Here is a 15,336-nt window from a genome sequence, read left to right as displayed (position 1 = left end):
TATGAATAGACCTGTATGGCATTGTTAATTCTAGATTAGTAGTGATGTATAATGACAGCACACCTTCAAAAGCTAATATTTAACTTTGATGGGCAACATTGCAGGGTTGGCATAGGGAAATGTGCATTCTTAATACATTTTGAAAAGGATAATGTGAGTTCTATCAGCCTCAGGCTTGTTTCACACTTTAAAACTGTCTTTGCCTTCAGTACAAATAACTTGAATGTTCTGTTTATTTTTAACATTGCCATCTGTCACTGTGAGATACCAGGTCTGAAAGATAGAGCTATAGTTTGAGACTGCAACTTAAAGCTCCCTGTATTATTGCACAACAAGGGCAGTAAAGAAAATTTTCCCTTTGGAACTCTTCTTAATGTTCTCAGTATGACCAATTATTTGTGTCTGTAAAAATAAAGTTAATGAATCACCATGTCCTGACCAAGTTAGCACGTATCCATGGTACCTTAAGGAAAAGGGCGTGTGTGGGGTGGGGAGGTGGGGAGGAGAGTTAAGAGGAAGAAAGGTAAACGCTTGTTCCAAAGAAACTGGCGTTTGTTCCGTCCCCACAGGTTCTGCTTTGACAGCTGATGAGGCTGAGGTGAGTGGGAGGAAGAGGAAGGAAGCGCATGAGGACTTCTGTGTGTGTCTCCTGCTTGGCATTTACTGAGCAGTTATTTACTGATGTCTTTCTTCAAGTTTTCAGTCTTCTCAGCTGTTGCCTCCGCAGATGTTTCTTCTGCGCACTTCTCTCCGCCTCCACCCCTTCCACATGTCACTCACCTCTCTGATGTTGGCTCACCGTCCTCTCTCCAGCTCACGTGCTTTCTGCTGACCTCTTCTCTCTGTGCAGCCTCTCTTAAGCCCATCTAATGAATTCTGCAGTTCTCGTAGCACGTATTTTCTTTCTAGGGTCAACATTTGGTCTTTATTAATTTCCATGGTTGAATCCCCCATCTTCCCACCTTATCCACCTTTTCTTCCAGAAAGAAAGAAAGAGCAAGTTTGGGGAGGGAAGGAGTGGGCAGAAGGTGGAGAAAGAGTGAAGAGAAAAGAAAAGTAAAGCTTACTTTACGGGCATGAACTTCTAAAAATGGAGGACTAGAGAATTTAGAAAAACCTCCCCTCTGAAAACAGAAAATCTGGACAGAAATGTAAAAACATAATATAGTCTCTTTGAAGCATTGGAGAGTTAATAAGGTACTGAACAGTTACTGAGCTAAGATGAAACAGAAGAAGGAAATCCAGAGAAGTGACCCAGTGTGTGGGGACCTGAGCCCTCAGGGTATCAGTTGATGGAGCAGAGAAAGTCCTGGTGCTCTCAGAACAACCCATGAAGCCCAATAGGGCCGAGTTGTTGATAATGCCCCAAGCTTTAAGTTAGGAGTTGTGTTGAAATTGACAACTGATTCTAAATCGATTCTAAAATTTGTATGGAAATGCAGAGCCCCAAATACCTAAGACAATTTGGAAGAACAAAATTAGTGGAAACTTTATATTATAGATATCAAGACTTACTATTAAAGCTTCACTGATTAAGATACTGAGGTTGATACAAGGATAGACAAATAGAATGGTGGTAAAGAACAGAGTCCAGGAACAAACGTGTACATATATTAATAGGTCCTTGGTTTATTCACTGTAGGAGCATTGTGAAAAGGACAGTCATTTCAGTAAATGGTGCTAGCTCTTGAAAATTATAGATCTGTATGTGAAAGGTGAAACAGCAAAACTCCTAGAAGAGAATACAGTGGAATATCTTCATGGGCTATTTTCATGATCTTGAAGTGAAGAAGTGAAGTGAAGTGAAGTTGCTCAGTCATGTCCAACTCTTTGCAATCCCATGGACTGTAGCCTCAGGCTCCTCCATCCATGGGATTTTCCAGGCAAGAATACTGGAGTGGGTTGCCATTTCCTTCTCCATCATGATCTTGGTTATACATAAAGCAGTAATCCTAACTGAAAAGCTTAATTATTAAACTTAAAGTTCAGAAAGTAAATTGTAATATACTATTAAGATAGTGAAAAGGGCAAATCACAAAATGATAAAGATATTTGCAGCACTCTTATCTGACCAAGGTCACATAACCAAAGTATGTAAAGAATCAGAAAAGGAGAGATAAACTGATTTTTTTTAATTGCATGAAAACTTGAACAACAGATATCAAAATGCTGAATAAGCACACCACAAGTTGTTCCACATCATGAGTCTTTCAGTTCAGTTCAGTTCAGTCGCTCAGTCGTGTCCGACTCTTTGCGACCCCATGAATCGCAGCACGCCAGGCCTCCCTGTCCAACACCAACTCCCGGAGTTCACTCAGACTCAAGTCCGTCGAGTCAGTGATGCCATCCAGCCATCTCATCCTCTGTTGTCCCCTTCTCCTCCTGCCCCCAATCCCTCCCAGCATCAGGGTCTTTTCCAATGAGTCAACTCTTCACATGAGGTGGCCAAAGTACTGGAGTTTCAGCTTTAGCATCATTCCTTCCAAAGAAATCCCAGGGCTGATCTCCTTCAGAATGGACTGGTTGGATCTCCTTGCAGTCCAGGGGACTCTCAAGAGTCTTCTCCAACACCACAATTCAAAAGCATCAATTCTTCGGCGCTCAGCTTTCTTCACATGCAAATCAAAACTTTATTAACTCATGAAAACACATTCATCAGAATGCTTAAAATTTAAGAGTAGCAATACCCAAAGTTGGCAAGGGTGTAAATCACTGCGAATTCCCATGTACTGCAGGGTAGCGTGATGTGGGCCAAGCAGCGTTTGGCACTGCCTCCTGAGTTGTACACGTATATACCTTGTGGCCCAGCAGCTCCACTCTTAGGTGTATATGTAGTATGTTCATAGCAACCTTATTCCTAGTGTCAGAAAACTAAAGAATTTCAAAGGTATATCCACAGTGGGATAGATAAATAAAGGTGTGTTCATTCAGTGGATTCCTCCAGTGAAAATGAAATGAGTCATGGCTATGTGCAACGACATGGATGAGTCCCACACAAACATTGAGGGAAAGAAGCCTGATTTACCTACATACTTACACTGTATAATCCCATATATGTAAGGACAGAGTTCAGAGTCATAGAGTTTGGGGCTGTTGTGTGGTGATAAACTTTAGGCAGTGGTACTTCTGGAGAGGAGAGTGAGCAGGTAGGTAGGAGGGAGGATTTGGAAGTGCTGGTCATGCTCTGTTGGCCCAGGTGGTGATTATACAGAAGCGTGATGACATAGAGCATCTTTTCATGTGCTTATTGGAGAAATGTCTATTCAAGTCCTTCGTCGATTTTTAATTGGTTACTTCATGTTTTTTAAATATACCTCCCATCCAGGTAAATCCTCCTTAGGGTATTGCTTTAATACACAAAGGTTGAAAATCACATTCTCAAAATAGATGTTATACTTCCATACTGTGAAGTACTCTGCAGCCCTCAAAAGAATGAAGTAGAAGCATATGTGCTCACCCAGGGGTTTTTTTTTTTTTTTTTTCTGTGATGTGTTGTTAAATGAAAGAGCAAATCACAGAGCAGTACAGTCCTATTGTAAACTCATAGAGGATCAGGAAGATGCATCCCTCACTGGAGAGGCGCATGAGATTGCAAATATAGCAACGGACATTTCTTTTTTTTCCATTTGCTTCTGTACTATTTAACTCCTTTGCACTGATCATATATTACTCTTTATAGACTATAGTCTCCCCTTCAGTCCACCCTGTCCAAATAGGTAATTTCTAAGGTCCTAATGCAGCCACCCCATAAATAGGTATTTTGTGAAAGCAGATTTAATGCAGATGTTTTATTTAGTTTATATACCTATGTGAAAAGCAGGACAGAGAGCTGAGAGCACGGGCTTCAGCCTTGGGTTTTAATCCCTGTGCCATGTTTTACTGTCCCTGTGCATGTCATTTGGCTTCTCTGATTTTTAATTTCCTCATCTAGGAAGTGAGCCAAGATTCATTTGAAGATTAGATGTAAAGCATTTAAAGCCCCCTGGATACTTAATCACTATCAGCCGTTATTATTTTATCAATTTATGGTTATCTACTATGTTATATCATTTAAATTCAGGAGTGTCTAAAATTAGGTCTATTTAGTTTATGTGGATAACTTATTTAATGTGTTATTTGTTGGTATAAATTTATATGTAAATATTTCACAGTATACCTGTAACAAACAAGTTACAGTCGCTTTCATGGGCCCATGGTGTGGAAGGCAGCTTCTTTGGATGGTCACTTGAATAGAGTTTGCATCATAAATTTTTTTGTTAGCAGACATAGAAGGAGCTGAGGTTTTCATTTTGGGGACAGACAGTGATCAAATGTAATGCTAATGAAATCCTTACATTCATTTAAGAAGTAGTTTATAAAGCAACAGCCTGAATTTGTAGAGTAATTTTGAAATTAAAAAGTCCTTGTATTCTTTTAGAAAACTGGCCCTTCAGAATCTTGTTTTTGTTGTTGCAATTCTGCCTAATTATAGTTTTTTCCTTTATGTTCATCTGCTTGCTTCTGGACTGTTTGTTCCTTTCTCTGAGTGTGCAGCAGTACTTTGCTCTTCTGAAACCATGCTTCCTCACTTGTCACTTTAGCGTGAGGCAGCCACTCTATAGGAAGTGAAAAGGTTCCGGTTTTTACTTCACCCCACATGGAACACTGTATGGAATATTCTTCCCATTGAACACATGCTTACTTTATCGCTCTGGAGGCAGATGTCTTAAGAATCAGATATTAAAATCAGTGCCTTAGGAGGCATTGCTGTAAGATTTAAAGGAGTTCCAAAATGCTAGAATGCCCAGGTATTTTTCTCTCCAAATACATAGATACATCAAGATAATACTTTTCTCACTCTCAGGGAAAAACAGAGAATTCAAAACACCACATGTTTGTAGTTGCCTTAGACTTTTCGAATATTATATTTTTATTAAATTGGACCTTGAACCGATACAGCCTTGCAGGATACTAAGTATGCGGAATGTATTTTTGTTCCCCACGCACCCCTTTTTAACTAACAGAGCAACTCAGAAAGACTTCCATGATGTGCCCGAGGTTTCACAGCTGGCCTGGAGAAGTCTTCTGACCTCTCCTGGTAATCACTGCTCACACCTAGTAGCCCTGGCCCTGCACCAGGTGGATTAAACTCATTTGCGATTATTAAACTAAAAAGCCAGAATTTTCCCACCACAGAACACTGAATAGAGGTAAAGTTTATTGTTTTGTCTCCCAGAACAAATTATTTATTTAATATCTTTTGGTTTTATTACAACAAGAGAAAATAAAAATGTATTTCTGGAAATGAACAGAACAGTAATTAGGGCAAAAGATGTGTTAAAGGGGAAATGAAGATTAGTGCTTATCAGAACCTACTTCATTAGCTAGTTTTGTTTCAGCCATCATTCTTTCTAAGCCTCTGTAATTAATTAAAAAATATCTTTCAATTGCTCCTCACTGCACATAAGACGTACCTCCAGACTTGACTCTGCTGTGTCACTTTCAGTCAACCTCCTCCTCTGTTCTCTGGTTCTGCCCTTTCTCCATGTGCTCGCTGGGCTCTGCTTTGGTGTCCTCAGAACATACCATGTGATCATGTAGCTTTCCCTCTGCTCCTGCTGCCCCTACAGTCAAAATACCCTCCTTCCCACTCCCCCCGAGTTGACATTTTCCTTGTATTTAGACTCAGGCCATAATCTTCTTGTGCATGAAAGCTCCACTGACCAGCTCTCCCTGGCCGTCTCTCCCTGACCAGCTCTCCCCGCCCATTATCCCCAGGCCTGCGTCCTGTTTGCCCCCATGTCAGATCTAATAGCAGCTGTTTCCCTTGCTCACTAAGTTGCCATCTCCTCGCTGGTGACGAATATGTCTCATTCATCCTTGTCTCCCCCACAGGGTATGTGCACACCGGCTGCACAATTAATGCCTGTGGAATTAGTCTATCTTAATGTTTACTACTAAAATAAAACTTCAGAATACAACCTTTATGACGTGTAATCCCTGACTTCAGAAAACCCGGGTGATTTCCCTTTGTGCCAGAATTATATACTGAACCTTTAGCCTGGAATTTAAGATGCTCCATAAAATACCAGAACATTTATGTTTGTAACCTGTTTTTCCCATTTCTCATCTCTGCTCAGCATCAATAATATGTTTCCTTATTCTCTGCTTGGTTGTCCTTTGGGTTCCCCCGCTTCTATGCCTGTGGTCTTTCTTCTGCGTGAGATGACTTACTCTGTTCTTCACGGAGGCTCCTTGGGCCGCTGCTTCACAAACTTGAATGTACATTCAACCTGCCTGAGAGAGTTAAAAACTGTAGATCGTGATTCACTAGGGTGGGGCCTGATGTTCTGTATGTTTAAGAAGCTCCCAGGTAATTCCATAATACTGGTCCTAAGACTATGTTTTGAATAACAAAGGCCTACGGCCTACAGTAGCTGTTCCTTGTGTCACTCATTTGGAAACAGAGTTTGGTAATAAGTTAGCTTATTTTGAATTTTATACTTCACTTTTTGCGTGTCTTTTTTCTTAACCCAGAATTGCTTCTGGATAGATAGTCTATTCTATATTAATTTGCATCCTTTATACATAGCATTTGTTTTAAAACAGCTGATCAATAATTATGAATAAGCATAATTTCTACTACTAGTATCAAAGATGTTTCCTAAACTCCCATTTAGGCCTTAGCCAGTGCTTGGGGTAGGTTCAGTCTAATCCTTGCCATATATAAAGCAACTTTTCCATTTCTGATCATTTCCAGTATTCATTCATTCAGTGATAAAACATTTACTGAGTGCATACCAAGTACTAGGGCTAAAATAGTGGACACAACAAACAAATATTGTCATTTTGTTGTTTGTATTCAAGTTGATGAGAGGGAAAGAAAAAGGCAAATATATTAAACATACACTAAGGTAGGTAAGTGCTGTGGAGAAAAATGAAGCCTAGAAGTGAGGTTAGAAAGTCCTGGGATGTGGTTCCTGTGGGGCTGTAATTTCAGAGGAGGAGAGTGGAGTGGTCAGGGAGGGGTTTATTAGAAAGTAATGTGAAAGTGAAAGTCGCTCAGTTGTTCTTTGTGACTCCATGGATAGTCCCTGGAATTCTCCAGGCCAGAATACTGGAGCCTTTCCCTTCTCCGGGGGATCTTCCCAATCCAGGGATCAAACGAGGTCTCTCACGTTGCAGGCAGATTCTTGACCAGCTGAGCCATAAGGAGAAACCCAAGAATACTGGAGTGGTTAGCCTACCCCTTCTCCAGGGGATCTTCTTGACCAAGGAATTGAACTGGGGTCTCCTGCATTGCAGGTGGATTCTTTACCAACTGAGCTATCAGGGAAGCCCCATTAGAAGGTAACTTTGGGAGCCAAGACCTGAAGGAGATGAGGAGTAGGGATAAGCACTTACTTGTGGGAAGAGCTTTCCAGAGAGGAAACTGCAAGTGTAAGGACACTGAGCAGCATGTGTCCAGGCTTGTTAAAGACTCAGCAGGAAGGCCGGTTTGACCAGAGCAGTGAGTGAAGACGTGGGTGAGGTCTGGAGGTGGAAGGGCATCGGATTCTCCTTGGGGCTTGGGTGCCACTGTGTGGATTTGGACTTTCGTTTAAAGCTAGATGGGAAGATGTGAGAAGGTTTGGAGCAGAGAAAATTCTATCATAAAAATTACCCAAATTATTCAGACCCTTGACAGTTTGTAAATTCTACCAGTTTCATGGCCAAAAACACACCCAGAATCAGATCACATTTCACTCTATTGACAGCGACCCTCCTGATAGAATGACTAGAAGGTAGCCTTTGCCTTCTCAGGGAATTCTCTTGTTGCCCCCACTACCCACATAGACCCATCTTAGATCTTCACAGGATAACCTCCATTTTGTAAAATGCAAGAAGAAAATAACAGGTGACCTCTCCTGTGCCATCAGCAGTCATTGAAAGACAGAGCATGATGCTTTTTAGTGAGCCACATTTTAAACTTCGTATTTTAGAATAATTATAGTCTCAGACAAAGTTACCAAAATAGTACAGAGAGGTCCCATATATTCAAAGCCCAGCTTCTCCCTCACATATGTCACACCTCACATAACTATACTGTACATCATCAAAACCAGGAAATGACATTGTCACCATACAGTGAAACAGATTACAGACTTCAGTCCACTTTCACCGAGGTTTGCACACACTCATATTCTTACCTGTATTTTTACATGGCAGAAAGTGCAGCCTCTGAGTTTCAGGTGAGGGTTATTTTGTCATTCTCCTGCACTCAGGAGAGCTACCGTCTAATTTATTTATCCCATCTGTGCTTGTATGTTGGGGAGCACGAGGGGCTCTTGAGTTGCACTGAGTGTCCCCCAGATGGCTTCTCTACAGCAGGGGCTCCCCTTCACCCTGCCCCCTTTTCCCCTTTCCCCTTCCTCTTTCTGTTGGGCCCCTACCCTTGTGTGTTCAGTGCTGAGGAAGGGAGCGGGGAGGAGGGGTAGCTGTGCCTTTTCCACCATGAATGAACTCTTGGGAGCTTCATTTCCTATTCATCAAAATCCATAAGTCCACAGCTGTTCCAATGAAAAAAAATCCACATGTTTTGTTCCTGTCATGCTCTGGATTTCTCTGTGGTCTCTCATATTGTGAAATCACATCAATTCATTGTTTTTCTTATTGTGGCCTACCATTAATCAACACTCCTTTATTCAGAACTGCGACCAGAGAGGAAAGAATGATAAATACTCCCCAGGCATCTTGAATTCAACAATTCCTACTTGTGTGACCTTGGCTTCCTCATCTCTAAGATGGCAATAGTGTTCTAATCAACTTCATAGTGTTATAATGAAGACTGTCTATAAATTATTTAGAATCTTCCTGGCAAATGAAACATCATTTTGTTTACTAGGAACAAGTGTCTGAACATGATTTATATTGGTATTGGTGAAAAGTCATTTAGAACAGAAAATATTAATTTAATATTAATATTTTAATATCTTCCAATCCATTTATTTTTTCATATCTAGTCGGGTTAACAGTACAGTACCCCTGGAGAAGGAAATGGCACCCCACTCCAGTACTCTTGCCTGGAAAATCCCATGGACTGAGAAACCTGGTAGGCTACAATCCATGGGGTCGCAAAGAGTCGGACACGACTGAAGACTGAGCGACTTCACTTTCACTTTCACTGCCATTTAGTATAAATACTGAATCTTTTCAATACTTATAAGTAGAGCTACAATTTCAACATTTGGCAGTGCATAAAGGAGGAGGTCATAATCAGAAACATTTAATTATGGATTTTTTTTTTGTATTGAAGTATAGTTGATCATGTGCAATTCTTATTTTTTAATTCTGAAAAAAATTTTTCAGGTTTTAAAACTTTTCACTTGCACATTAAAAAATTGTGCATTCCAGTCTCAGAATTTTTCATGCAAAGGCAGTACATTGATAATTTTTTTGTCTGAGTAGAAAACAATCACGACTCATTATCAGCAAAGATATTCAGAGTTATGTTCTCCCAGCCTGTCACTGCCAGTTTAATGATTCAGCCTTTTGTAGATAGTACTTCCTGCTAGATCAGGGTTTTTTTTGTTTTTTTTTTTTAATTGGGTGTAAATACCATCATTTTTATAGAATACACTGTCTCCCATATGGATAGCAAATATAAACAACCGAATAGTCAGTGACTTTTAAAAAAGTTAAAGTATTATCAGTTTAGTCCTAGTGTTTTCTGAGCAGATTTGTACCTGTGTGAAGTGGGTGGGTGGAGTTACCCTGGCGAAGCCTGTTCTGCAAGTGTAGTTGGGCTGGGGCGTCTCTGCTGTGTTGGAAAGCAGGACATGCAAAGAGAGGATTAAGCTTCTGCAGGCAGAGCTCTCCCGTGCACACAAACCACTCTGCTTGACTAAAGACCAGAAACCGGGGCTAAGGAAACTGCTGGGAGCAGAGCTGGAACCTCCGCGTGCTGGGAAGGTCTGACTGGGAGTCACCCCGTGGTGGTGGTTAAGTCTGAGCCGGTGTGACTGTCATTCATTCTGCACGGAATGCAGAGCCACGGCGTCCTGTCGAGCCTACTGCCAGGTGCAGCCATTCGGAATAATTTTAATTATTGATCCTAAAACCTGTGCCGCAGCGAGAGGTAAGGACATCTCAGTCAGTTATTCAAGTGTTTGACAAATATTTCACTGAGACTATTTTTTATATTGCATTTGGGCACGTATTTCCTTGGCTACTTTTAGGTGACTGGCTAATTATTTAACTAGCCACAAATGGAATGACTGAGCTTTAACCTTTGGCATGGTTGTAGAGAGGTGATCATTTTTTGAAGTAGATTTAACTATGTAGGTATTATCTCTTACTTTCCTAGGTTCAGGAAATACTTACTTTAAAATTTCAGATCAGCTTGTTTCTTAATGTTTTCCAGACCTCAGGTTAATGTACAAAAGTTTGCATGTTAAAAGAACATATCTGTTTCATAAGCAGCAAATATATGTCATATTTAAATTTTTTTCCTGCTGGGTAAATAACATCTCAGTTATTGACAGATAGAAAATAGGCAGCACTGATTTACTGTAAAGAATTTGGTAGTCTGTATAGGCTGTTCAAATTACCACAAGGAAGTAATCCTTCTGCCCTTTTATCTTCAGATATTTTTTTCCTCATTGGCATTAGTAAGGACAGTTATCTCTATCCATGATATATTTGCATTGATTCTTTTTTCCCTCTTGCACAGACTTTCTTACCATCACGGTAGTACTCCATATTTATATGATGCTTCTTCAGATCTTGGTTATAAATGCTTTTCATTAAGATAACATGGAGACCACAGTTTTCTCTGAATCACAGACTAGCCCTGTTAAGAAATTGAACATTTTTCTTTGCTACTACTGTTTAAATAATATTGATATTTTGATTTTCAAAACCACAAATGGAGAAAGCTCAGAATTTAGAGCTCCTTTTCACTGTCAACTTTGAAAGAAGCACCAGTTGCTCATATGATAATGGTTTGCAACTGTAACTTCTTTTTAGCATATTATGTAGTACTATATGATATTCAAGATGAGAGAGCAGAAATCGAAAGTCTCTTAGGTTAAGTTTGCACATAAGACAGTTATATAAGCAGAAACTAGAACGTGGCCCTGTGTTCATGTGCCCCTTTCCTTAGTGACCTCAGCCCTGAATTCAGGAGGCAAGACGAGATATGATCAAACCTGGTTTGTAAAGCCGACTCAGGTTCTGGTTAGCCCTGTACCTTGGAGGATTCTACAAGTCTTCAAAGAAATTGCAGTGGTGAAACAACTCCTGTTTATTGACACATGCAGAGTTAAATGGTTGGCATTTGTAATTTCATATGAGCATTGTAGTAACCCTGAGTGATGCTGCTGCTAAGTCGTGTCTGACTCTGTGCAGCCCATAGATGGCAGCCCACCAGGCTTCCCCATCCCTGGGATTCTCCAGACAAGAACACTGGAGTGGGTTGACATTTCCTTCTCCAATGCATGAAAGTGAAAAGTGAAAGTGAAGCTGCTCAGTTGTGTCCGACTCACAGCGACCCCATGGACTGCAGCCTACCAGGCTCCTCCATCCATGGATTTTCCAGGCAAGAGTACTGGAGTGGGTTGCCATTGCCTTCTCTGACCCTGAGTGATAGATATTGTTATTGCCATTCTCACTGTGTGTTTGAGGGAACTGGACTTAAATAGGTCATTTGCTCAAGACCTTGCATGTGGTAAGTGATTAGAGAGTAGATTCCAGCCCTCAGGTCTATCTCACTCCAAGGTCCAAGTTCTTACTTCCCAGGCCAAAAGTTAGATCTTCCATAGAGCAGGCTTCTGAGCCATCTGCCTTTAAATAGAGTTCTCCTTTTCTGTTCTTTCTTCTTTAGTTATGGGATGTTTCTGCTCCAGCTCCTGCAGAAGGAAAGGATGGGAAGGGAAGGGGGAAATAACCTACACAAACAAAACCCACCCCGATCATATCAGTGTTCCACACCAAACTTCATAGCTTAATAAAGTGCACAGGGTTTTTTGACATCAAAGTGAATATGATTACATTTTAATCTAATAAAATAATTTCAAGAAAACAATTTTCACACTGTTAAGATTAAGGTTCAACATATTCATATTTCTAGAACTTCAACAGTAGAATTTAATTTTTATTGGAGTATCATTGCTTTACAGTGTTGTGTTAGTTTCTACTGTACAGCAAAGTAAATCAGCTATATGTATGTCCTGCTTTTCTTGGATTTCCTTCCCATTTAGTTTTTTTATAGTTCTCTTACTTTTGATGTTACTGAATTCCTAAGAATCTGTGCTTATTCGAGCCTAATTTATAAGACAGATATATAAATCAGTGTTCTCCTAAAATAGTACTAGTTTTTAAGCTTCATATCAAGTAGTACTAGTTCACCTGGGAAAAATGAGAGCCCAGATTATTTAAAAATCCTCAGCAGAGATGCTTCTACAGTCTTTTTATTATAACCCATTCTAGTATTAGAATCCTTTAGTGTCAGGAATTTATATCCACCTCATGTTTCCTCCCACTCTCCTCTGCTAAAATGCAAATCTTTTTGTTCTGTATTTAGAAATGAAATTAGTCAAGAGGCTTTTATATAATAACTGAGGTGGTAAAGCTACTGAGATAAAAAAAAAAATTTACTTTGTTTTTGTACAGAGTTGAGGAACAAAACCAATCACATTTATTGTTTTAATTTAAAATTTAAAAATAAAAGTCAGTACCAGTTTAGCAAGAAAAATGTAAAATTTACTTACATTACCCTAAAATCACATAAGCTAAATTTGAGCCTTCTTTCATGTTTGTTACTAAAATTTGTAAGTCCCAGAAAAGTAAACGTATGATGTGAATAATAAGACTGTCCTAATCATACCCTAATGCCCATTTTCCCAAGGAAACGGTGATTTTTGAAGCTCTTATCATGTATGCCCTTCGTGGTTTATCTATCACTGTTTATGTCCTGCCCTGGGAAGAGCAGCAGTATGAAGTTGCTTTGGTTTCATTCTTAACTCTGAGAAAGAGATATTTTTATTCAAACACCCAAGTATTTTAGTGGAACACAGGCATGCTGTTCCATGTAAGAGTTGTATTGGATATTCTGAAGAAGCAGTTTGTTGCCAGTTTTCTGCTTCTCTTTTTCCTAATGAACTGTTCTTATCTCCTCTATGTCTGAACAGCTCTTCTTTAAAATTTACTACAGATTTATTTTCTAGATCTGTTAGTTTCACCCATTTGCACTCCTGTCTGTTACGCCTTTTGAAATGCCTCCTCTTCTCTGCTATGAGTAAATGGAAACCTGTTTGACTTAGGTAACTGTTAGTAGCTTCTGCTCGCTGTGTGTGCACGCATGCTCAGTTGCTCAGTTGTGTCCGACTCTTTGCGACCTTAGGGACTGTAGCCCGCCAGAATTCTCCAGGCAAGAATACTGGAGTGGGCTGCCATTTCCTCCTCCAGGGGATCTTCCTGACCCAGGGATCTCTTGTGTCTCCTGCATTGACAGACAGGTTCTTTACCATGGCGCCACCTGGGAAGCCCCATTAGTAGCTTTCCAGGTTTTCAAACAAGAGCCATTACTGTCAGAGTTATTTTATATTCAGTATTGCATGCACAGGACATTTCTCAAATACCTGGTTTCCTCCTTTGAGGTTGGAATGTACAGATGCCAGAACCCTTCCAGCGGCCACATTCCAGAACCTCATCCCTGGCCTGGGCTGGTCCCCGATGTTACCCCAGCAGCTGTCACACACATCAGTCTGAGAACTGTGTTTTTTCTCTTATTTCCAAAATTGTTTATGATTCTGTACTTTCTTATTCCATAATAACTGCAACAGTATGTTATGATTTAATACTCAAATTTATCTACATATTTTCTTGGACATCTGCTTTGGGATGGATGGAGGCCAGTGAATCCCAAGGCTGAAATTGCTTTATTCTTGCTTTAAAAACTAGCAGGAAACTCAGTAGTTCCTAGAGAGACAGCAAATGTTTTACATTTTGAATATCAACCTGATAGAATATATTTTCAGAAATTCAGGATATTTAGAAAATACTCACTTTTTTTTCTCTTACTATAGTGAATTCCTGAAACTTAGTTCAAAAATTAATCTTTATAAAATATATGGCACTTTTTCTAGTACAAAGAGTATTATAAATGGCCATTGTAGTGTTCACCAGGGACTTGCTAACAGATCAGAGAAACAGTATATCATATGGCATGATCAACAACTGGGAATATTTTTAACAATTAAAGACTGTATGCTTGTGCTTCAAGTTCTGGAAATAGTTATAAGTATGTTGTATAAATGATGTATGTAAGGACTCCTTATTTCTAAATTTTCATGGAGAAAAATAAAATAATTAAACCAATTCACCTTTAAAAAACTAAACTTAATATACTATGCTTGAAATAATAACATTTAACAATGGTCTTCCTATTTAAAATTTTTATAGCAGCCTTTTCCAAGATAATTTAGAAAGCTGAATGTATTTTGTTATATGGCTGTCCAGTGGAATTTTAAATTATGTCCTTTTTTCCTCCTGATAAATTTTCCTAAAGCAAAGACATTTCCCACAGACTCTAGAGCTTTCTCTGCTTTTCTAACTTTATACTTTCTCAGAGTGTTTCTTGATTCCTCAAGTATTTCCATTGAAATCTAGAATTCATAAATTGCCTAGTTAAACTTCTCATGCTTAATATTATTAAACTGAGATCTAAACTAGCTACTTACCTTGCCTCAAAGTTTGCAGCAATTTATCGGCCAAATCAGGACTTAAACTACATCTCTGCATTCCTGGTCCAGTATGCTTCCACTTGCTCTTGCCTGCCCAATAATAGGCATGTTTGGATGGGCAGCCTTCATTGGACCATTTTATTATTGAAAGTTGAAAGTTTAGTCGCTTAGTCATGTCCGACTCTTTGCAATGCCACAGACTGTAGGCTACCAGGCTCCTCTGTCCATGGGATTTTCCAGGCAAGAGTACTAGAATGGGTTGCCATTTCCTTCTCCAGAGGATCTCTCCAACTCAGGGATTGAACCCGGGTCTCCTACATTGTAGGCAGACACTTACCTTCTGAGCCACCAGGGAAGTCCTTGTTTTATTATTAGAAAGACCTAAAAGCTTTCAGTTTCTGAGCTATTGGTTAAGTATGGTTTCTAAATCTTCAAATAGGATTGCTAACATTTTATCCTTGCTGAATATTTTTACCACGTACAAAAGCTATATATTTAGATATTATAGAATAGCACCAAATAAACTAAAGAAAAGGAATTGAATTATGAGATTGGGTCATCTTAATAATTAGAGCTGGATACAGGAAAGGTATAAAGGTATAGAAAGAAAAGGTATGAAGTATCATTATTCTGA

General features: G+C 39.5%; 1 protein-coding gene across 5 annotated transcripts in view; it reads left to right on the top strand.

Annotated features, from left to right (window-relative positions):
* Positions 1-15,336, top strand: part of ARHGAP32 (Rho GTPase activating protein 32) — a 205,304-nt gene that overhangs the window by 152,974 nt on the left and 36,994 nt on the right. The window contains exon 1 of one of the 5 annotated variants that reach the window (XM_024987027.2): positions 9,998-10,096. The exons of the other annotated variants lie outside the window; for them this stretch is intronic. The gene's annotated coding sequence lies outside the window, so the exon portion shown is untranslated. Of the gene's footprint in view, positions 1-9,997; positions 10,097-15,336 lie in introns of those variants that run through there. 5 annotated transcript variants of the gene reach the window in all.

This window comes from Bos taurus, chromosome 29 (genome assembly GCF_002263795.3).
Source record: "Bos taurus isolate L1 Dominette 01449 registration number 42190680 breed Hereford chromosome 29, ARS-UCD2.0, whole genome shotgun sequence".
Classification (NCBI taxonomy): domain Eukaryota; kingdom Metazoa; phylum Chordata; class Mammalia; order Artiodactyla; family Bovidae; genus Bos; species Bos taurus.
Note: the sequence above shows the minus strand (reverse complement) of the source record. Positions and strands in the feature narration are given on the sequence as shown.